At 36.4% G+C, this 23,259-nt stretch overlaps 1 pseudogene; it reads left to right on the top strand.

Annotated features, from left to right (window-relative positions):
• The first annotated feature begins 17,481 nt into the window (after window positions 1-17,481).
• LOC133192331 (uncharacterized) lies at window positions 17,482-19,515 on the top strand (annotated as a pseudogene).
• Window positions 19,516-23,259: the final 3,744 nt, after the last annotated feature.

The following is a 23,259-nucleotide window of genomic DNA, read 5'->3' as shown; positions in this document are numbered from 1 at the left end:
ATATATATATATATATATATATATATATATATATATATATATATATATATATATATATAATACTTTTGAAAGTATTTCGCTAAAGACGAAATTGTTTGAAAGAAATTTATATTTGCATATGTGAAAGCCGGTCCCTAACAAAAAAATACTATAGTAAACTATAGTTTACTATAGTTAACTATAGTACCAAAGTAAAAACTTTGGAACTTTGATTTACTATAGTAAAAACTTTGGAACTTTGATTTAGTATAGTGAAAACTTTGGAACTTTGATTTACTATAGTAAAAAAATTGGAACTTTGATTTACTGAAGTGAAAACTTTGGAACTTTGATTTACTATAGTAAAAACCTTGGAACTTTGATTTACTATAGTGAAAACTTTGGAACTTTGATTTACTACTGTAAAATCTTTGGAACTTTGATTTAGTACGATAAATCCCGTGGAATTATGTTTTTTTTATTCCTATTCTTTACTTTTTATGATATTTCAAGATTAAGATTCATAAAAGCTTTAGAGAACATTTTAAAAATCCGACCCCTCCCCTAAAAGAATAATGTACAAGATATGAATTTTAATGTAAATGTTGTCGCTTGCGCCGACAAATAAGCAATATTTATTTCAATGTATTTAATTTTAATGTTATGCAGATGTAACGTAAGTCTTATTTATGGAGAAAAAATAATATATTATAAAAAAAAAATGTGTCATTTAGAATCAAAATATCTGCTTCATCAACTTCAGTCAACATGTGTTTTTTTTTTCAAATTCATAAATGTAAATATTGCATTTGAATTAACTACTTTGTATATTTAAATAACGATGTACAACAAAAACCAGCCCCAACAAACCCCATATCCACCCCTCCCCTAAAACGGCTAAATGATCAAAAAAGTTAATAAAAATACATAAGTTGTTAAACTAATGAAAAAACTTTGATTAAGTATAGTAAAAACTTTGGAACTTTGATTTACTACGGTGAAAACTTTGGAACTTTGATTTACTATAGTAAAAACTTTGGAACTTTGATTTACTATAGTGAAAACTTTGGAACTTTGATTTACTATAGTTAACTACAGTAAACTATAGTTAACTATAGTAAACTATAGTTAACTATAGTTTACAATAGTATTTTATTGTTAGGAGTACTTTAAAATAATTCCCGCTATAACGTTTTATGTACACTAGTTTTTGAAATGTATACAGAAACCAAAAAGTTAAAATGGATAAAGATTTATGAATTTTAGGCTTTTGGGGAACTTGATGAACCACCAAGAGAAGATTCTTTAGTCAATATGACTGATTAATGTTTTACGCCAAATCGACATTATTTCAGACATATATCGGCGATAAAAAGTTATATCATGTGGCCAGTTTTGAAAGTTTTGGGTTTCTCTGGCGGCCCCCAGTGAGCCTACTCTTTTTCGAAAACCAGAAAAACGATCTTTTACGTGCCAAGGGGGTTGTAATCCTTGACACGGGGCACCATTTAACATCCCATCCGACGGACCTTAAAATTAAAAATTTATACAAGCAGCTAAATTATTAATCACAAACAATTATTAATTAAAATGTATTCATTTAAATCTTACTGTAAAAATCAGTTTCTTGTAAGTACTTTAATTGTAAAAAGATTACTGTTTTTAAAAAGATCATGCATCGTATGCACATTATTAAAGAGTGTACTACGTATAGGCGAAAAATCGGAACATTCTAATACTAGTAGTATATGTTGTATACTTATTGCAAAGTCACACGAGATACATTCATGTTGATGTTCCCTGTTTAGTAAATATGAATGAGTAAACTTTGAATGTCCGGTACGTAATCTTGATATAATGACTTCGTCCTGACGTTTCAGGCCGGAATCAGATGATTAATTGACTTTGTTCTGTATTGTATAGAGTATAGTTCTTCGGGCTTTTGCTCGGAATGTCCGAAAATTATTAAGATTTATAGAAGACAGTGATTTGTAAAAAAGTCTTTCTGCTTTTTTGCGAGCTTTAATAGCTGCATCGCATTCTTCTGTAAACCATGGTTTTTAGCTCACCTGAGCTGAAAGCTCAAGTGAGCTTTTCTGATCACATTTTGTCCGGCGTCCGTCTGTCTGTCCGTCTGTCTGTCTGTCTGTAAACTTTTCACATTTTCGACTTCTTCTCAAGAACCACTGGGCCAATTTCAACCAAACTTGCCACAAAGTATCCTTGGGTAAAGGGGATTCAAGTTTGTTCAAATGAAGGGCCACGCCCTCTTTCAAGGGGAGATAATTAGGAATTAGTGAAAAAATAATGGCAACATTTAAAAATCTTCTTCTCAAGAACCATAGGGCCAGGAAAGATGAAACTCATATGGAAGCATCCTCAAGTAGTGTACATTCAAGTTTGTTCAAACAATGACCCCCGGGGGTAGGGCGGGGCCGCAATGGAGGATCAAAGTTTTACATAGAAATATATAGGAAAAATCTTTAAAAATCTTCTTCTGAAGAACAACAAAGTCATGATGAGTCATATTTATATGGAAGCGTCCTCAGGTAGTGTAGATTCAAGTTTGTTCAAATCATGACCCCCAGAGGTAGGGCGGGGCCACAATGGAGGATCAAAGTTTTACATAGAAATGTATAGGAAAAATTTTAAAAATCTCAGGAACAGCAAAGCCCTGATTGATCATATTTATATGGAAGCATCCTCAGGTAGTGTAGATTCTATTTTGTTCAAATCATGACCCCCGTGGGTAGGATGGGGCCACAATGGAGGATCAAAGTCTTAAGTAGAAATATATAGGGAAATATCTTATTCTGAAGAACTGCAAACCATGATTAGTCATTTTGATATGGAAGCATCCTCAGGTAGTGTAGATTCAGTTTTGTTCAAATGATGACCCCTAGGGGTTGGATGGGGCCCATTGGGGGATGAAAAGTTTTACATAAGAACATATAGAAATATGGATATGGAAGCATCCTCATGTAGTGTAGATTCAAGTTCAAATAATGACCCCTGGGATAGGGAGGAGCCACAATGGAGGATCAAATTTTTACAAAGGAATATATGGGAAAATTATTTTAAAATCTTCTCAAGTATAATAAAGCCATTTGTTATATTGACATGGAAGCATCATCAGGTAGTTTAAAATTCAAGCCCCCCCCCCCACCCCCAGGTAATCTTTTCAATACTGAACTGATTTGTGCTTTTGCCTAGCCAATGTGCTCAGGTGAGCGATGTGGCCCATGGGCCTCTTGTTTTTATTCTAGTGGAATTCGTTGAGGTTTTAGGTATGCACTCATTTGCTGTGTTTAATAAAATTTCAGTAAATTTTTGAATAGGGTCAGGATGATCTTCAAATTTATCCACCGAAATATTTTGTGAACATAAGTATTCAAACTGAGTGTCCAATCAGCCTTGTTTAATTTCCAGTGTTGAATACAACTGTTGTTTGAAGGTTTGTTTTGTTTAATAATGATAGGGAAATGATAGCTTCCGCACAGATCGTCATATACGGACCAATCAAAATCTAAAAGTGAAGAAGGGTTGACTATGCTGATATCTATTGAGGAATATGAACCATTTCCTGGATGTAAATAAGTGTTTGAACCGTCATTTAATATACATAAATTGTGATGAGATATAGAATCTTCCAGTTTTTTACCTTTATCAGTTATTTTAACACCACCCCACAGCGGATTATGGGCATTGAAGTCTCCCATGAGAAGAAAGGGGGTAGGAAATTGAATTAATTCCGTTAATTCTTGAGACTGTAAATGATAACTTGGAGGGATATATACAGAACAAAGTGTAATTGTTTTAACAAGAGAAAGACGTATGGCTATTGCTTGTAAATTTGTTTTGAAATCTAGCTGACTATGAATATATTTGTTATGTATTGCTAAAGAAGAAACACCAGAGGCTCTTTCAGTCGGAGCAAAATGGTTATACATAATATAGTTTTTAGCTCACCTGAGCTGAAAGCTCAAGTGAGCTTTTCTGATCACATTTTGTCCGGCGTCCGTCTGTCTGTCTGTCTGTCTGTCTGTAAACTTTTCACATTTTCGACTTCTTCTCAAGAACCACTGGGCCAATTTCAACCAAACTTGCCACAAAGTATCCTTGGGTAAAGGGGATTCAAATTTGTTCAAATGAAGGGCCATGCCCTCTTTCAAGGGGAGATAATTAGGAATTACTGAAAAAATAATGGAATCATTTAAAAATCTTCTTCTCAAGAACCATAGGACCAGGAAAGATGAAACTCATGTGGAAGCATCCTCAGGTAGTGTAGATTCAAGTTTGTTCAAATCATGACCCCCGGGGGTAGGGCGGGGCCACAATGGAGGATCAAAGTTTTACATAGAAATGTTTAGGAAAAATCTTTAAAAATCTTCTTCTCTAGAACAGCAAAGCCATGATGAGTCATATTTATAGGGAAGCATCCTCAGGTAGTGTAGATTCAAGTTTGTTCAAACCATGACCCCCTGGGGTAGGGCGGGGCCAAAATGGAGGATCAAATTTTTACATAGAAATATAAAGGAAAATATCTTCTTCTGAAGAACTGCAAACCATTATTAGTCATTTTGATATGGAAGCATCCTCAGGTAGTGTAGATTCTATTTTGTTCAAATGATGACCCGCAAGGGTAGGGTGGGGCCCAATGGGGGATGGAAAGTTTTACATAAGAACATATAGAAATATTTCTTCTCAAGAACAGTAAAGCTATGTTTAGTCATATTGATATGGAAGAATCTTCAGGTAGTGTAGATTCAAGTTTGTTCAAATGATGACCCCTGGGATAGGGAGGAGCCACAATGGGGGATCAAATTTTTAGAAAGGAATATATGGGAAATTTTTTTAAAATCTTCTCAAGTACAACAAAGCCATTTGTTACATTGACAAGGAAGCATCATCAGGTAGTTTAAAATTCAAGCCCCCCCCCCCCCAGTCTTTTCAATACTGAACTGATTTGTGCTTTTGCTGAGCCAATGTGCTCAGGTGAGCGATGTGGCCCATGGGCCTCTTGTTAATACTTATCTTATCGGTTTCTTTAAGATGTGTTTCTTGAAGACATATTGCTACTGGGCAATGGTCCCTGATAAGTAAAGATAATTCGTTAAAATTAACTCTAAAACCTCAACAATTCCACTGAATAATTGTAGGATGATTCATTTTTATTTATTGTGGGTGATAGGGGATATCCTCCCATTATTCTTTTTTGGGGAAAGGTTTCGGAAGATGAATGTGATGTAGTAAAATCCATTTCTTCAAGGACCCCAAATTTATTATGTAAAGCAACGGGGGTCTGTTGTACCCTTGAGTATCCGATCACTCAACTGTTTTTTGGAATTTTTGGAAGGAGACGTGTTTTGTCTCCCAGATGGTCTAGAAGTACCTGCAGCTGCAGGTCTGGATACAGCCGCGGCTACAGGTTTTGGCGCAGCTGCTGCGCCCGCAGAAGCAGGCACTGTATTCGTTTTACCTTTGTCATTAGATGACAAAGACACTTTTGAAGAAGAGGTCTGTAGGAGAATATTCTCGGAGACCAGAGTGGACATATCCTTCAATGAGGATGTTTTCAAAACTGTTGCATATGATGTCAGTTTAGGTGTCGGAACACTATACATGTTAACTAGTTTTTTTGCCTCTGGATAAGGTATTCGTTTTTCCACTTTAACTTTCTGTATTTCCTTTTCTTTTTTCCACAATGGGCATTGTTTTGAAGACGCCATGTGTTCTCCCTTGCAGTTTTTACACTTTGGGTCATTCTGACAAGTTTTGCCGTCATGCCCCTCCTCACCACACTTGAAGCATGTTTCCGAGCCTTTACAATTTATTTGCCCATGTCCAAATCGCTGGCATTTAAAGCAAAGTCAAGGGTTGGGTACAAATGTTTCAATTTTCATTTGGTACAGTTCCACTTTTATGTTTGTTGGGAGAGTCGTCATAGCAAATTCAAAAGGTAAGTGTTTGTAGGTTCAACCATTTCATTACGCTTTTTTGTGAACTGTTTAATAGAGATCACTCCCTGGGATTCCACTTCATGTTGGATTTCCTGTTCAGGTATACCATTCAGGTCGTGATCCCTGTCAAACAAGATACCTTTAATCTGGTTGAGTCCACTGTGAACTTTTCCGAGTACCGGGATATCTGCTAACATTTTAAGAGCCAACAATGAAACTGAATGTTGTTTCTTGCTTACTTCAATAAGTAGAGCTCCAGACCTCAACTTTTTCACAGATTTGGGCGTACCAATAATTCCTTGTATGCCTTTTTGTATAATAAAAGGCGATATTTTTGTTAAAAGGTTTTTTTTTTGCTGGTCTGATAACTGTGCTTCACGTGTGATGAAGCGGGGCCAGTGTTCCGCAACAGTTTTAATTGCTCATCATTGAAGGAGTCTAAATCTGATGGGTAAGAACGTTTTTAGAAGAAACCATGGTTATATGAAGGAAGTTCAGAATCCTTGCTCCCCGCCCGCCTCGGAGCGCCAACAAGGGCGATATCTAGTCAAACGGACATTCAGTAAGACAGACACCAAGAATATATACAAAGAAACTATACTCAGACATGATATGCCTGATTGACCCTGAGCCAATATAAATATCAATATGGAAACGTCGGCGTATTGGTAAGTTGCAAAAATGTGAACAATTATTGAATAGGACATTGCAAAAACATCAATACTAAAGGCATATAGATATCATAAGCTCGGCGTGACCAGCCGATTGATCAAGTCGGGCCAAACTTGACCTCCCGTCTAGATGAATATGGGGCCAAAGTGGAGTGTTGGTCGGACAGGTGCATTACACCCAGCACCTGCAGACCTCAGCCACCAGGATCCCCTTCTCCACCAACACGGGTCGCAACCCACGGCCAACAGGTTGCCCCATTTAGTCGCCTTTTACGACATGCAAGGGGGTACCAGGGACCTATTCTTGTCACCCCGGATCCCCACAGGGGTCTTTAGTCAATAGAAGAAGCGACATTCAACCACTGACAAAGCCATTCGCCGCCGACCCCACACTCAAAGGTATTGGGAACCCTAATCAACCCCAACCCGACCCTAAATAGTATATTGTATAAAAGCCCAGTCTGTGTGATTTTGTTATATTTCATAAATTATAGCAATTTTCTTTTACAATGCGTTCTATTTAAAAAAAAAAGATGTATCTCAACGAACAAGCAAACGGGTGTTTATATCGATAAGGGTATCACAGACGTGTTGTTTGTTGTTTTACGTCCCTCTCGAGAATTTTTCACTCATATGGAGACGCCACCATTTCTTTTTTTACCTATACTCGGCACTCAGGGCCATTGAGCAGTCAGGGATCTTTTTCGTGCCAGCATCTACTGCGACACGGGACCTCGGTTTATACAGTCTCATCCGAAGGACCGGTCTCCAAATCCCAAAGTGGGAGTCGAACCCGCGACGTAAGGATCAACTCTAGAACAGACACTCTAACCACTACGGCACGCGGGCATTTTGCAAAGAAGAAAGTGAGAGTGAGGGAAGTGAACAGAAAAAAGAAACTAAACTGGTATAGGGGTAAAGTCAGGTGGAATGTTAATGGTCAGTGGGATAAAGTCATTTTTACTAACGAAAGTTGTTTTGGGTGCGAATCAGGGGCCCGTTTCATCAAAGGTCGTAAATTTAAGACTAAATTAGGTGTACTTCCGGGGATTGCGCCAAGATTTAGTCGGGCGTTTCACGAAGTGGCATAAGTCTAGTCGTAAACAATACACTTAGTCTCAGGACTAAGTCCTTGACAACGCTGCATTCCACATGCACATGGGCAAAAAACATAAACATTGTCCAATGTGTACATGTTTTATAGTACGTCAAAGTACAGAACACAAATCATAGATTAATCAATTGATACTTGCACTAATAATAAAGGAAATATGCATGACACTATAGGGGCCTTGTAGAAGTCATGTGTCTTACAAGAAATAAATTTTACTTTTTACATTTTGTAATTTTAATATTAAATGCCTGATAAAGTGAAAGGAAGAAATATGTATATTTTCATCTTATACTATGTGCTTTATATGCGCTCAGATCATGTTATACTATAGGATTTGGTCCTCTAGACGAAATTTCAAGACAAATAATGTCTTCTACATCAATGTTTATTTTAGAAAAATTCAATATCTTTTAATTAGGAATAATTCATTTCTTGAACATTACTGTATATTTTTCACTGTCTTACATCGATATAATAAAAGTAATATTTCAAAAACATTTTCTGCTGATGAGAACCCACCCCTTCACCCGATTTCCGTCTTAGATTCACTTGTCCCAGATCCCTGGAAGAATGATTTCCCTCGGTCCTAACTCTGTACATTTAATAACTCCGCCAATTCCCGGAGGTTCTGGACCCCCTCCCCGACCCCCTCTAGATCCTCGCATGTGGATGAGGAGTAAATAAAAAATAATCTTTTCGAGCACGATAAAAAAAAACCTATATTTTGTTTCATGATGAGTCAATTTTTTTTAAATATTGAAAATAACCAAAGCTAAAGAAGATAACAATGCTTTTGTGGAAAAATAACTTTTTTTCAAAAGAATAATTTTTGGAAAAATATTTTTTTCCTCCAAAATAGCCATGTTTAATGGGTTTCTTTTCAGTGAATGTAACAGATACCTCAATACAATAATAATCACAATCAAATGTGTATGAATGCAGGATTGTCAAAATTTAAGAGATGGTGGTCGAATAAATCCCTAATGAGGCAATCATTTAAGAAGAAATTCATTAAAGTAAGTTATGTAAATACTGTAAGTCAACTACGTCCCCGAATGGGTGTAACACCACCCCCTTCCCCCCTCCCCCAAATCTTCATAGTATGTATAATTAAATAATGCATTGTTTTTATTAAAAAGACTTCCGAAAACCGTAATTCTTCTTAAGAAATAGCTAAATCGTTTTCTAGTCGGTAAAGTCGCTTTACTCTATGTTAACGCCTGAACTCACGCCTACCCATGCGTAGACGTAAATTTTTGGCCTAATTTTAGTCCGGTGTAAAGATAAGCTCTTTAATGAAACGCAAATTTTTGTGCTAGTCCCGACTTTACGCCGGCATACAACTGGGCCTACGACCGTTGATGAAACGGGCCCCAGAGGATTTTCACATGGCGTCGCAAGGATGAAGCCGAGTCTCCCGAGTGTTTGTGCCCCCAGCTCAACGAAAGGTCAGTGTTTTGATTTGGGGGTGCATAGCCTGACATAGTGTAGGAACTGTAACAACTGTTAACGGTTAAGTTATTAACAGACACAAGTATATTGAAATCTTGGAAAATAATTTATGGCCCGTAATAGCACGACACTTTCCTAATGGAAAATTCTTGTTTCAGGATGACAATGCCCCTATACATAGAGCCAGGGATGTTGAAAATTATGAGGCTAGGAATAATATTAATTGATAATATTAATATAAGAAAATTAAGCTAGCCAGCACAGTCGCCCGATTTGAATATCATATGCATAGAAAATGTGTGGTAAAACTTAAAAGTCGATTGCAATGTCGAGCTGAAAACATTCAGACTGCTGAAAATGTGTGGTAAAACTTAAAAGTCGATTGCAATGTCGCGCTGAAAACATTCAGACTGCTGCTGAACTTTCACATGCAAATAACACAGGAGTGGCAAGCTTTGACAGTAGAATATATACAAGGCCTCTACAGATCTTTACCAAGACGTATGAGAAAAGTAATCTAAACAAGAGGCCCACGGGCCTTATAGGTCACCTGAGTATCATGTATCAACTTTGCCCTGAGCCCTGCCCTAACACCAGAACCTTGACCCAGGGGGCATAAAATTCACAATTTTGGAAGAGGCACTCTTACTCATCATAACTATATTCTTTGTTCATTGGCTTAATACCCAGGAGAAAAGGAGAAGATTTTCAAAGAATCATTGCATTTTTTAAAATGTAATCATTAGAGCCCCCCCCCCCCCTAAAACCAGAACCCCTGACCCAGGGGCCATGAATTTCACAATTTTGGAAAAAGCAACCTTGTGCACCTTTACCATGTACTTAGTTTGTTTAAATAATACCCAGGAGCAGAGAAGAAGATTTTCAAAGAATTAATGCATTTTCACTATATAATCAATAGAGGCCCCCCTCTAACACCAGAACCCCTGACCCAGGAGCCATGAATTTCACAATTTTTTAAAAAGGCATCATTACTTGTCCTACCATGCACTTAGTTTGTTTAAATAATATCCAGGAGCAAATAGAAGATTTTTAAAGAATTAATGCATTTTCACTATATAATCAATAGAGCCCCCCCCCCCCCCAAACACCAGAACCCCTGACCCAGGGGCCATGGATTTCACAATTTTGGAAAAGACATCAATGCTTGTCATAACCATGCACTTAGTTTGTTTAAATAATACCCAGGAGCAGAGAAGAAGATTTTCAAAGAATTAATGCATTTTTCGCTACAATCAATAGAGCCCCCCCCTCCCCCCCCCCCAAACACCAGAACCTCTGACCCAGGGGCCATGAATTTCACAATTTTGAAAAAGGCATCATTACTTGTCCTACCATGCACTTAGTTTGTTTAAATAATATCCAGGAGCAAATAGAAGATTTTTGTCATAACCATGCACTTAGTTTGTTTAAATAATACCCAGGAGCAGACAAGAAGATTTTCAAAGAATTAATGCATTTTCACTATATAATCAATAGAGCCCCCCCCCCCCACACACACACACACCAGAACCCCTGACCCAGGGGCCGTGAATTTCACAATTTTGGAAAAGGCATAAATGCTTGTCATAACCATGCACTTAGTTTGTTTATATAATATCCAGAAGCAGAGGAGAAGATTTTCAAACAATTAATGCATTTTCACTATATAATCATTAGAGCCCCACCCAAACACCAGAACCCCTGACCCTGGGGCCATGAAATTCACAATTTTGGAAGAGGCACTCTTGCTCATCATAACTATGTACTTAATTCATCGGCTTAATACCCAGGAGCAGAGGAGAAGATTTTCAAACAATTAATGCATTTTCACTATATATTCATTAGAGCCCCGCCCTACCCTAACAAAAATTTACTATAGTTAACTATAGTTTACTATAGTTAACTATAGTGAAAACTTTGATACTTTGATTTACTATGAAACTTTACTCTAGAACTTTTTTGAGATTTCAAAGCCTAAAATCTCTAAAATTCGATAACAGTAATGTAAAATTTGGACATAATGTGTGAATATACAAATAATATTTCAATTTATTATAAAAAAATTGTGTAGGTATGAATCGAATAACAAAAAATATAACGATGTGAAATCCATAGTAAAAATACTTTGATTTACTATAGTGAAAAAACTTTGATACTATAGTAAACTATAGTTAACTATAGTAAACTATAGTTAACTATAGTACTTTTTTGTTAGGGTAACACCAGAACCCCTGACCCTGGGGCCATGAAATTCACAGTTTTGGAAGAGGCACTCTTGCTCTTCATAACTATGTACTTATTTCATCGGCTTAATACCCAGGAGCAGAGGAGAAGATTTTCAAAGAATTAATGCATTTTCACTATATATTCATTAGAGCCCCGCCCTAACACCAGAACCCCTGACCCTGGGGCCATGAAATTCACAATTTTGGAAGAGGCACTCTTGCTCATCATTACTATGTACTTAATTCATCGGCTTGATACCCAGGAGCAAAGGAGAAGATTTTTAAAGAATTAATGCATTTTCACTATATTATCATTAGAGCCCCTACCTAGCAACAGAACCCCTGACCCTGGGGCCATGAATTTCACAATTTTGGTAGAGGGCTCAATGCTTATTACAATCATGCCAAAAGTTTCACTGCTTGATGTCCAGGAGTAAAGAAGAAGATTTTTAAAGATTGCATTAAGTTTGATGGTTTTAGCCCCACCCCTCAGGCCCCAGGGGGGCAGGGGCCATGAATTTCACAATTTTTACTCCCCTTCACCCATAGATGCTATATGCCAAAATTGGTTGAAATTGGTTCAGTGGTTCCAGAGAAGAAGCTAAAAATGTTCAAAAGTTTACGACCGATTGACGACGAAAGACGTACGACGAACGACGACAGACAAAAACAGATAGCAATAGGTCACCTGAGTGACTCAGGTGACCTAAAAAAGTTTGTCACGCCTAGAGACAGAAAACACACTCAGATATGTCACATTTGTGACCTATAGGCGTTAATGTTTACTGTTATATCTGGTTAATAACATAGGTCGCCCGCGTGACACAGTGGTTAGAGCGTTTTCTATATATTCGCGGAGTTGTGAGTTAATCCTCACGTCGGGGGTTCGAATCCCACTGTGGGACGTGAAAGACCGGTCCTTCGGATGAGACCGTTTAAACCGGGGTCCCATGTCGCAGTAGGTGCTGGCACGAAAAAGATCCCTCACTGCTCAATGGCCCTTAATGCCGAGTTGAGGTCAAAATTTGCAGCTCTCCATCGGCAGGTGGTGGCGTCTCCATATGAGTGAAAAATTCTCGAAAGGGACGTTAAACAACAAACAAAATAACATAACAATACTTACAAAAATTCAAATGAAGTCCAATGGAGTGACTCAAGAAACAGGGAGCTAAAAAAAAGAAAATTAATATCCCAAAATCCATTTCCATTCTTTCAACATCTAAAATAATGTCTTATATAATATTTGTTTCCAAACACACAAGAGGCCTATAAAACACAACGCTCACTTGTGTCACTTCTGCCCAGCAAATTAAAAAAAGTGCTTCTATAATTTCATATTATAAATATTTTGAATTCATGTTGCGGACAAAAAGAGTGCAAACAAACAATTCTTTAAAGATGGTCTAATGGAGTTACAATTCATCCAAACTCAAATAAGCATAATACTTTAATATCAATATGATAAACACTCATACTGTTTAGAGATTTTATTTTTCATCTAAATTATATAAAATTTGAATTTCTGTCGTCGGCTGAAGTTAAACCCCAGGGCTCAAAATGTTTAAATAAATCAACTCTATCTATGTTTGGAGACCTTTGCTTTGGTACTTTAGATTTAGTATGATCTTGGATCTCATTTTAAAGATTGCTCCCCATGTCTTCCTCGTAGATTTCTGATTCCCTATTGTAATCTACAATTAGTTTATAAACTACCTAACTATAAAACTAAAAGTTTATTTTTTAGTTAAATGAAATTTAAGCTACTTAAGGATGCTTGCATATTAATATGCCTTATCATAGCTTTTCTGTTAAGTAGAGAAAATTATTAAAGGATTTTCCATTTTTATCAGAAGAGTAGAGAAACCAAGTCTGAAATTTAAAGGCATTAAACGACGGTGATTTTTTAAGGTTTCATTTAGTTTTCTGGGCAAGTAAACAATTCTCTTGACCATTAAAAATTAAATGTCATATCTACTAGCCCTACTGGCCAATGTCTCAGAAAAGTGTTTGTAAAGACTAGAGGAAGTGTCCAAGGATCATCTAGAGGAAATGTATATTTTAAAAATATCTCTTTACTCTGGATTCCTTTTAGAATTGTTTGGAGCATGGGAAAACTGTTTACAAGTATGAGTCATGACATCTACAACAATTTGGTTTCATTATATATCAGGTTGGGATTCGTCCCCCGATATCGGGATTGTCTCTGAAATGAGGGATATTTCTTTTTATGGTCAAATATCTTGTGTATGATAATGTTAACTTCATTTATTATTTAAAGCAATGCATGCTTTATAAGCAAAAGCTCAAAATTTCTGACCAGTTCATGTTCAGGAAGACCTGAAGAAGGATTCCGTGCCAGTAGATTGAGATTACATAGTCTGTGTGAACGCCTTTTTCCATTTGAAAACTAAAAAAAAATCATCCAACATCATTTAAACTTGCTATTTTTTTCAATAATACGACATTTATATAACTGTTCAAACGTCACATACTTAGATCATGACTTTGTCTTCCATTGCTGTTAAAACCGGAAGCATGTGACTTTTTCATCATTCAAATGAGAGCAGTTTCAGGTAAAAAATTTCGCATCGTCTAATAAAGCAAGTCGTTCAGTGCGTGCATGTTTTTAATAAAATAATTATCCTGGTAGTTCTCAAACAGTATAAAGTGCCTCAAAAACCCAGAACAAAGATAAACAAGTTTATCGATATATGCATTTTCTACAAATAAATTACCCATTCAATGTTTTTTTTTATAAATATTTTAACATTACATGCAAATATTTCAAAAGATAAGTTAGATATCTTTTAAAATTTTATTTCGTCGCTTTTTTGTATAAAAAATGTGCAATTCTTAAACTTTATAATTTTATTAATTTTTTCATTTAAAACATTTTGTCATTCTAAACGTATCTCAGTTAAACAGTTTGATAATACACCAGATGGTGGTATGAACAGTGAAAGGAAGAAGAAACAGCAGTTTAGCATACATTGCTAATTGTTCATATATGTTGAAAACTATCTCTATTTATGAAAACATAAAGATGTACCCATCTTTAGGCAATATATATTTATTTATCTATGAAAATCGTTCAATTATTTAAAGAAAAGATAGAGAGATAGAGTGCGTGTGAGGAGAGAGAGAGATACGAATAATAAATGCAGCCATATAACTTTATACATGTAATAGGATAGTTATATTACCCAAAAGGAAGCAGTGTAGCTGTAAACAGCACGACAACTACTCCCAAGAGAAAGAATTTATTGTATATAAAAATGATGGCAGAATAATAAGTTTAGTGCAACTGAGGCCCTCACTGAAAACGGAGATTTATTTCAGCATTCAACCTATATTTGTAATGCTTGTGCCTCACACGCAGAGGACAAACTTTGTAAAAACACCATCAAGGAAAACCTAGATGAGTTTTCGAAGCCATTGATTCTGGTGTTTTTTGTCAAGAAAGCCTGGGCAAAATAGCAGGCAGTATAGGACGTTTTATAGCAAGACAGGTTGCAGAAGATGCCACATCCTGCTCAAATGACTATAAGGATGCAAGTTTTATGCAACAATTTTCTTGATAAGATGTTGTATTGAAACAAAAGGTAAAACAAAGAGTGTTAAGCTAGTATTTGTAGTATTGAAATTAACTTTTAGATTGGATGCAAAAACGCAATTCAGTCCTTATCAGATTCCTACATGGACACAAATATGGAGTGGTGTCCAAGGTCAGAGCTATGGAGCAACTCTATAACCTATGTAATAGAAGTTTTGTGGCGCCATTCCATTTTGCCAATTTGCCGATGTTATATTTTTTGGCAACATGCAGTAAAACGGCAGTTTCTTTATTGTCTTCGGGACTGCCATATGGGTACATGTCTATACCTAGGTTTGAAACAATGAAATATGAAGATAACGAACAGCATTCAATCTCGAAAGTCCAATGAAACGATTCAAATTTGGAGCAGAGCAAATACGGACCTCAAAATTTAGAGGTGGGATCAGGTACCATGGAGGAGTGAGCATTCCCTGCCAGCCGGTCACACCCGCCGTGTTCTCCTTGTCATAATCGGAAAAAAAACACGGAAAAATCCGTAGACAGTTCAATGTATAAATAATGGCCTAACAATCAGTATGAAAAACATCAGTCAGCATTTGACTCAATGATAGGTTGTATGTGCTGACAAGGTCATTGTATCACATAATTAAATAAAATGAACTGTTATTTTCATAAATAATAATACACTATTATATCCTTTCATAACATATAAAAAGAAGTATCCAAATGAATGACAGACACGTAGAATCGTTTTTGAAAGGCGGGGGGGGGGGGGCAGCCTGAGAGTTTTTTTTTTTATTTAAAAAAAAAATTGACAAGCAAAAAAAGGGAGAAATTGGCTAAATTCGAAAGTCTTATTGTGTGTGTGTGTGGGGGGGGGGGGTTAAGTTGATACAATCTTTCATTCGAAACTTAATTTTATCCATACATTACCTAAATTACAATGGTTTAACCAAACTACACCAAAATGGGGTGGGTGGGGGGCAACCAGCCTCTCAGCGTACATTTACAATTATAGTAAAAGGTAATGTTTGGAAAAAAAGGGAAGAGACCCCCCCCCCCCCGATTCTACGTGCCTGCATGAGATATAGGGGTAAACGTGATAAATAAGTCATTTATTTACTTACATCCGAAAAAAATAGTACCCTACAAAAAGAGAAGCCGTTATCTCCATGTAACTTGCTGCATGCCTCAGAGGAGTGCAGGAATGTGCCAACGATGCTAATGGAGCATCAAGCAAAAATGAATGAAAAAGTCCGGATATATAGGTATCATGCATTTTCAAAACATACCTTATAAGCATTTTTAAATAAATCTTGTATGTTTACCAAATTTAAATATATATATTTATCAAGATATATATTTATCAAGCACAGTCTTCAAATCAATGACAAAATATTCACAATTCATATACAGAAACGAATGCATTGCACAGAAAATAAATTCAAATCAATTACAAAATATTTACAATTCATATATAGAGACGAATTCATTGCAAAGAAAATAGAAAGGATAGGGTAAGGTAGGTAAAAAAAAATTAAAAATTAATTCTAAATGTACAATCGTTCTATCTATCTATCTATATATATATATATTACAAAAAATTAATAGGGTATTTATTTTTAGGTCACCTGAGTTTACTCAGGGGACCTATCTGTTTTCGTCCGTCATCGTGCGCTGAGCGTTAACATTTGAACATTTTCAGCTTCTTCTCTGAAACCGCTCATTCAATTTCAACCAATTTTGGCATTTAGCATCTATGAGTGAAGTGGAACAAAAGTTGTAAATTTCATAAGTTGTGAATTTCATGGTCCCTGCCCCCCCCCCCCCGGGGGGGGGGGAGGGCCTGAGGGATAGGGCCAAAGCCACTAAAATTAATGCAATTTTTAAAAATCTTCTTTACTCCTGGACATCAAGCAGTCAAACTGTTGGCATAATTGTAATAAGCATTGAGCCCTCTACCAAAATTGTAAAATTTATGGCCCCAGGGTCAGGGGTTCTGGAGCTAGGGCGGGGCTCTGTTGAATATATTGTGAAAATGCATTAATTCTTAAAAAAATCTTCTCTGCTCCTGGGAGGAGCATACATTAGGGACAGACCATGTAGAGGGCAACGACGTTCAGTAGAGCGGACGAAGGGTGTATATTGTGCGTTGTATAGCAGTTTTCATATTAAAAAAAATGACACGTCATAATGAGCTATGTTCAGTATCACAGATATTCTTTCATCGTGTCCCAACACCGGGAAGAGCCACCCTCTGTAATCATGGGAGAGCCTTGTTTTGAAAATCACTGTTCATATGACGCTATTGGTAAGCTATTTGTATTACCATAACATCTTTTTAATCGGTTGATAACATAAAGTAAACAACAGTTTAGAGTATATAACAGAGGAAATTCTGGTGCGCAAAAACAACAGAGGAAATTCTGGTGCACAATATCTACAGAGGAAATTCTGGTGCGTCTGTATGCATACTTTGAAATACATATTGTTACAGGTTTTAAGTCATGTATCAGGCCTCACAATGTGTGGGGACAGGAAGTGGACAATTCTGGGTTGTGACGCACTACCATACACACTAGGTGGTTCATGTTTTTACATCTCTACAATTTTTAATCAACTTATCTTTATTTGTTTTAAACTCAAAAGTGCAGTACATGTATGTAAAAATTAATAATAATAGGTAACCGTTTGATCGATTCTTCTTTCCTGTGCCCAACATGCCACAGGGAATTTATAGATGCACAAAGTTTCGATCAACAACGAAACGATTCTGACCATTCGACTGGTTTAAGGATGGAACAGTGCAAAAAAATTGAAGAATGTACTCCGCATACCAGGTAATTAATAATCACTTAACATAAGCACAAATAATAAGATCCTTAAGTTCATGCATACACGATATTGAAAAAAATATTTTTGTCATATAATATTTATATTCTATACATGGTATATTGTATATATGTACTCATGATTATTAATTTGTCATCATTTCAGGCCTGGGCCATTACGAAATAAATATGGTAAAAAGCATAATTAGTTTCTTGTTGAAGGTTGCATTTGAGGACCTACTCGAGGCAAAATGTTGGGAATCAAGAGTCCTACTGCATTAGCGTCATTACGTGCCTGTGCAGGAAAAATATTTCACTCAAAGTATATATTTCTTTGCCTTATAAGCACATATAAAGTATTGTTAACCATTTAAAATACCTTTTATTTTGTTCATTCTCTAAAGACCACCATAAGAGCTGGCAGGCATTGCAGATATTTCTGCATGCAGTGTCTGTGGAGCTTCTCACACCTTATGTTTGACAGTGTAAGAGTACCCAGATTCATCCATCTCTGAGGGGGTATTATGAACGGCTACAGTCACCTCAGCCTACTGTCTTATATGAATATATATGCGGGAGGTTGTGTTAACTTACTGCCTCTCTATCCATGTATTCAGAGCAGGTGTCAGGCGCAACAATACTTAATGCTATTAATTGTAGCAAAGCAAAGTTTGCCCCTCTCTTTTTTGGTCTCAATATGCCTTTTTACATAGAAACATACATTAGGGATTCCTCGACTCGTATGCAATGTCCGCCTGAAGTTCTTGCGTTCAATGAGAGACATAAATCCTACAGCGTTTCGGGTAACGATAGTAAAGGTGAAGGAGGGGACTTTGTGCTAGAGGCAAAAAAACAGAGAAACTTAAAGATTTGTAGCCTCTGGAGTCCCCACGAATCAAATCCGGACCAACATTTGTCGAAATGTAGACAGATTAGGCAAGGTATTTAATAAGCATGAATTAATTGACTAAAGAGATGTAGATCATATTGAAAAGCTATTATAAGCCTGTGATAATTGTTAAATAATTCCTATGCATTTTATTTATTGTTTACTTGCAAATTAACGTTAAAATTGGAATGATTCATTAAGAGGGTGATAACAATACGGGTATAACATAAATACGATAATTTATACTATAATATCAATATATATTTTAAATAGAAAAGATCAAAAGTATACGAACTACAGACTATTCCCTCCACTGATACACAGTACTCATACGCAGTGGATTTATCCAGAGAAATCTTTGAATTCAGGTAAACATTATAAAGATTTTAAAATCATGATCAAAGGTGTTCTAATCTAAATTAAAGTGTTTTACCTATTTATATCTCTGATTTAATTTTAACAGGAAAATGGTACCCAGCAGCGGATGCCATGCGTCTCGCATACTTATCAGTTAGGAGGAGTCCGTGTGGATGAAGAACTCCTTCAATTCTCCAGAAGATGCCAAGAGAACATGTTGGAGTTCTTAGAATCTTCTGGGAATGACCTTTCATCCAGACGGAAATTCCAACCAATATTTGTTCTGCCAGAGGAGAGGGGAAAACAACAGGCATTGGACAACCAGACTAAGGCAACGTTACTTCAAATGGTTGGAGATGTCCTGAACAATGTAAGCCTTGGTCTGGTAGTGTCCTATAAACCAAGATGGAAGACTGTTAAAGGAAAATCCAAATCGGCCATTATTCACTTCCTGGAAGATCTAAGAGAGGTTGACGAATAAAAAGGTAACTATTCAAGTTAAATATTAATATATTTCATTCCTCCAGTGTTGAGGGCAAAACCACTCAATCTTGCAAAGAGTCCTTTGGCTCTTTGCCCTGATGTGTCAACAACAGGCGTGGACCCAATAATTGCACTTGGGTTGGAATCACCCTACCTAAAGTGCCCTAGTCTTCAACTCCCCCTACCCACAAATACGACACTTGTACTCATCCTCATAGACACTTGTCCGTGTCGAACTATCCTGAATGCGCACAGGCCGGGGGTGGGGGGTACCTCACAGTTCCTGTTAAGGGTCCAGGCTGTGAATCTTACACTTGTGATTGGCTTTCCTTCTGCAAAAAGAATACCATTACAATGACCACCATGCTTGTGTACAATTCCTTCTCAAATCAGAAACTTCAACAACTATCTACAATTACGCGTATATACTGCTGATATATATATATATATACTAGATGAAATCCCGCGCAAGCGCGGGGAATTGAATTTGAACTACTACCGACAGAAAAATTCCAATCATATATTGTAGTTTCTAGTCACGACCAACAGGCTTATAGCAGGAATTTAGAAATACTTTGTACAAAATCCCGCATTTACCTTTAAAGCAGAAGTAGATGTACCCCCCCTCCCCCCCCCCCCTTGTAAAAACTTGAAGAAGAAAAAACAATTTCATTAATTGACGTTTATTGTGAAACCTGTTATACTATATTATGGATATTGTGCCTCAGGTGCTCTTATTTTATTTCCTTCAAGGATAAAAGCAGCGAATATGCACATTTTAATGACTATTTTTTGGGGGTAAACATTAGGTTTTAACGCCCTATGGCCGAGTATTTGATACAAAAGACTGTATTCAGAAAAATAAAACCTGAAATGTATTGATAAAAGCACAAAAATTTAACAGCTTTAATTGTATTTGAACAATACCTTATTCATTAATTTTCTCTTTTCATGTAAGCAAATTTATTACGAAGTACAGCTTGTACCTCGGGTTCGTTGCCGCTATACTCTCAGTGAGGAATATGCAAATTTTACCGATAAATTATGAAAACCTATTAATAGTCTTTCAATATGTATAAATATATTCACACCTTATAGTATTACCAATGATTTACCATTATTTCAATGACCATTCACACAAAAGCTTTTTTTTTATGTTCGAGGCTATAATCGCCTCGTTTTTCTGCTTAACATCGGGCTCGATGCTATACGATGTTCTAGAAGTTTCCGTCAATAGTAAGATCAGTGAATGTCGAAAGTAATTTGAATATTTTCCTTTTTAATAGGTTATCACAACCAATTTCTTTTATATCATTTAAATGAAGTTTTGATTGAATAATTCAGTGATGACGTTTTATGAAATAAATAAACGATTGCTTGTTGTTAGTTTCATAAAAAATTGCCAGTAACTTAGATCCGCCAACCGGAACCGCCACCGTACTCACGTTATTGCTATTTCATGGTTGTTTATAGAAAATGAAAGTAGACTTTTAATTTAACGTACGGCACGTACTAATCGAGTGAATTCTGAATATAGTTTACGGACATCATCTTGCATCTAGTGTATTCATAGAGAAGTTAGTAAGAACTCTGGTGCACCCGTTTCGGAGTTTATTTGCAAAATTTATTAATTTATAAGTATATATATATATATATATATATATATATATATATATATATATATATATATATATGAAAAAAAAATAGTGACCACTACAACTAAAATTATGTAACAAGCTCTGTTATAAACATCTTTGTTTAGAATTGTTGTTTTCAATGTAAAAAAAAGTTTTTACCTCTGCAGGAAAGCCTTGGCTTCGGTAAACATACCGATTGTTAGTAAGTCGATAAAAAATAGGCAGCAACTGTTCCTTCGCCATGCGCTCGGCACTTTGAAGTGAAAGTTGCGGGTCCTTCGGATGAGGCCTTAAAAACCAAGGCCCCATGTCACGGCAGGCGTTGGCACCATAAAGATCCTCACTGCTCAATGGCCCTGAGTGCCGAGTAAAGGTCAAAATTTGAAGCCCTTCACTGGTATATGGTGACGTCTCTATGAGTGAAAAATTCTCGAATGGGACGTTAAACAACATACAATTAATCAATCAACCGATGTTAGAGTTGGATACATGAACCTCAACTTTAACAGGTGATCCGGTAACAACATGCAGCTCGTGTGCCGACAATTTCAATGTAAAGTAGACTACATTGAGATACATAATTGTATTTATCAGCTTTTTTTTTTAAATTTTGATGAATGATGTTGCAATCTTTGATGGCAGAACAGCAAGGGGATGCGTTGTCTGAGTATGTCATTTACCACTGATTATTTTGTTTGTACAGCAGTTTTCCGGAAAAATAAACATTTATTTAAAGGACTGTATTGATTGATTTGCTGCAGAAATTTACTGGTGTATATATTTAGAACATGCACATCTTAGGAATTGAAACCTTCAGTAGCTCAGTTGGCACAGCGCTCGCTCTGTGATCGGAAGGTCGTGTATTCGAATCACGGCCGCGACTGACCCAAGTCGAAAAAAAAAAAAATAGGTAGCAACTGTTCCTTCGCCAAGCGCTAGGCACCATGATGTGAAAGTTAAGGGTCCTTCGGATAAGACCTTAAAAACTGAGGCCCCGTGTCACGATAGGCGTTGGTACGATAAAGAAACATCACTGCTCAATGTCCCTGAGTGCCGAGTAAAGGTCTAATTATAAAACCCTTCACCGGTATATAGTGACGTCTCTATATGAGTGAAAAATTCTCGAACGGGACGTAAAACAACAATCAATCAATCAATCTTAATAATTGTGACTAGTACTACCAATTTAACATAGTTTATCATGTTTCTGACGATGCTGGTAAAAACCAATACTGAAGAAGGAAAGGTATAACTTTCCGTTTATTAGCACAGCTAAGCATCATTTCATCATTTACTGACTAGAAAATTTCAATTTACTGCTTTAAACTTATAATTTTTACGCTTAATTTTATTCTTGCACACTTGAAATAGAATAGCATATGTGTTCTCTGTTTAAAAAATATAGTCTTAATTTGCAGAATTAGGGCTCAATTTAACTTTTTATTTCTCAAGCCACTTGGGCTATTATCTTAAATATTTACCATCAGTACTTTAGTTGTAGATATGAAAAATTGAAAAAAGAAAGCTGGTATTTTTTAAAAATAATTCCTTCAATGGTATTTATACATTTTTCTACATTGTAGATAAAGCCGACATTTCTAATGGTGGACCTTACCCATTAATACATCGTTCAGATGATCAGTTGTATTAGCAGGGAGGCCCACACCCAGAAAATAATTTCTATGAAAAATCTTTATGAGATGGTGGAGAAAAGATTCTGTCCAAAACCTAAAATCCAGCACTTGGACAGTCTCTGGAATTTCAGAGGGATGGTAGCCATAGACAGAAGTCTATGACTTCCCTCATAGAGGGAATTAAGGAGCCACACGTCTTCAAGATCTCCGGAAAGTCAGGGAGAGTCATGCTGTCCTATAAAGACTGGCCCATTTCTCAAGAAGTACGAGGGGTGATCAAAAAGTTCGCGAACTAATTGAATAACTTCCTTAAAAGAAAAGAAATGAGGTTTCAATGTTTATTATTTTTTAAAGTGGTCCTCTCCGATTTTAATGCATATCTGCCATTGTTCTGCCCATGCGCGGATCACGTGATCAAAAGGCGGTCACGTGACATGCCCCGGAGCAGTCTGTTCACAGAAGCTAAAAAAT

The sequence above is a fragment of the Saccostrea echinata genome, unplaced genomic scaffold, assembly GCF_033153115.1.
Source record: "Saccostrea echinata isolate AGI-Se365-2 ecotype Australia unplaced genomic scaffold, CSIRO_AGI_Sech_v1 ptg000025l, whole genome shotgun sequence".
NCBI lineage: Eukaryota > Metazoa > Mollusca > Bivalvia > Ostreida > Ostreidae > Saccostrea > Saccostrea echinata.
The sequence above is the reverse complement of the archived record's forward strand: the minus strand, read 5'-3'. Positions and strand labels throughout refer to the sequence as shown.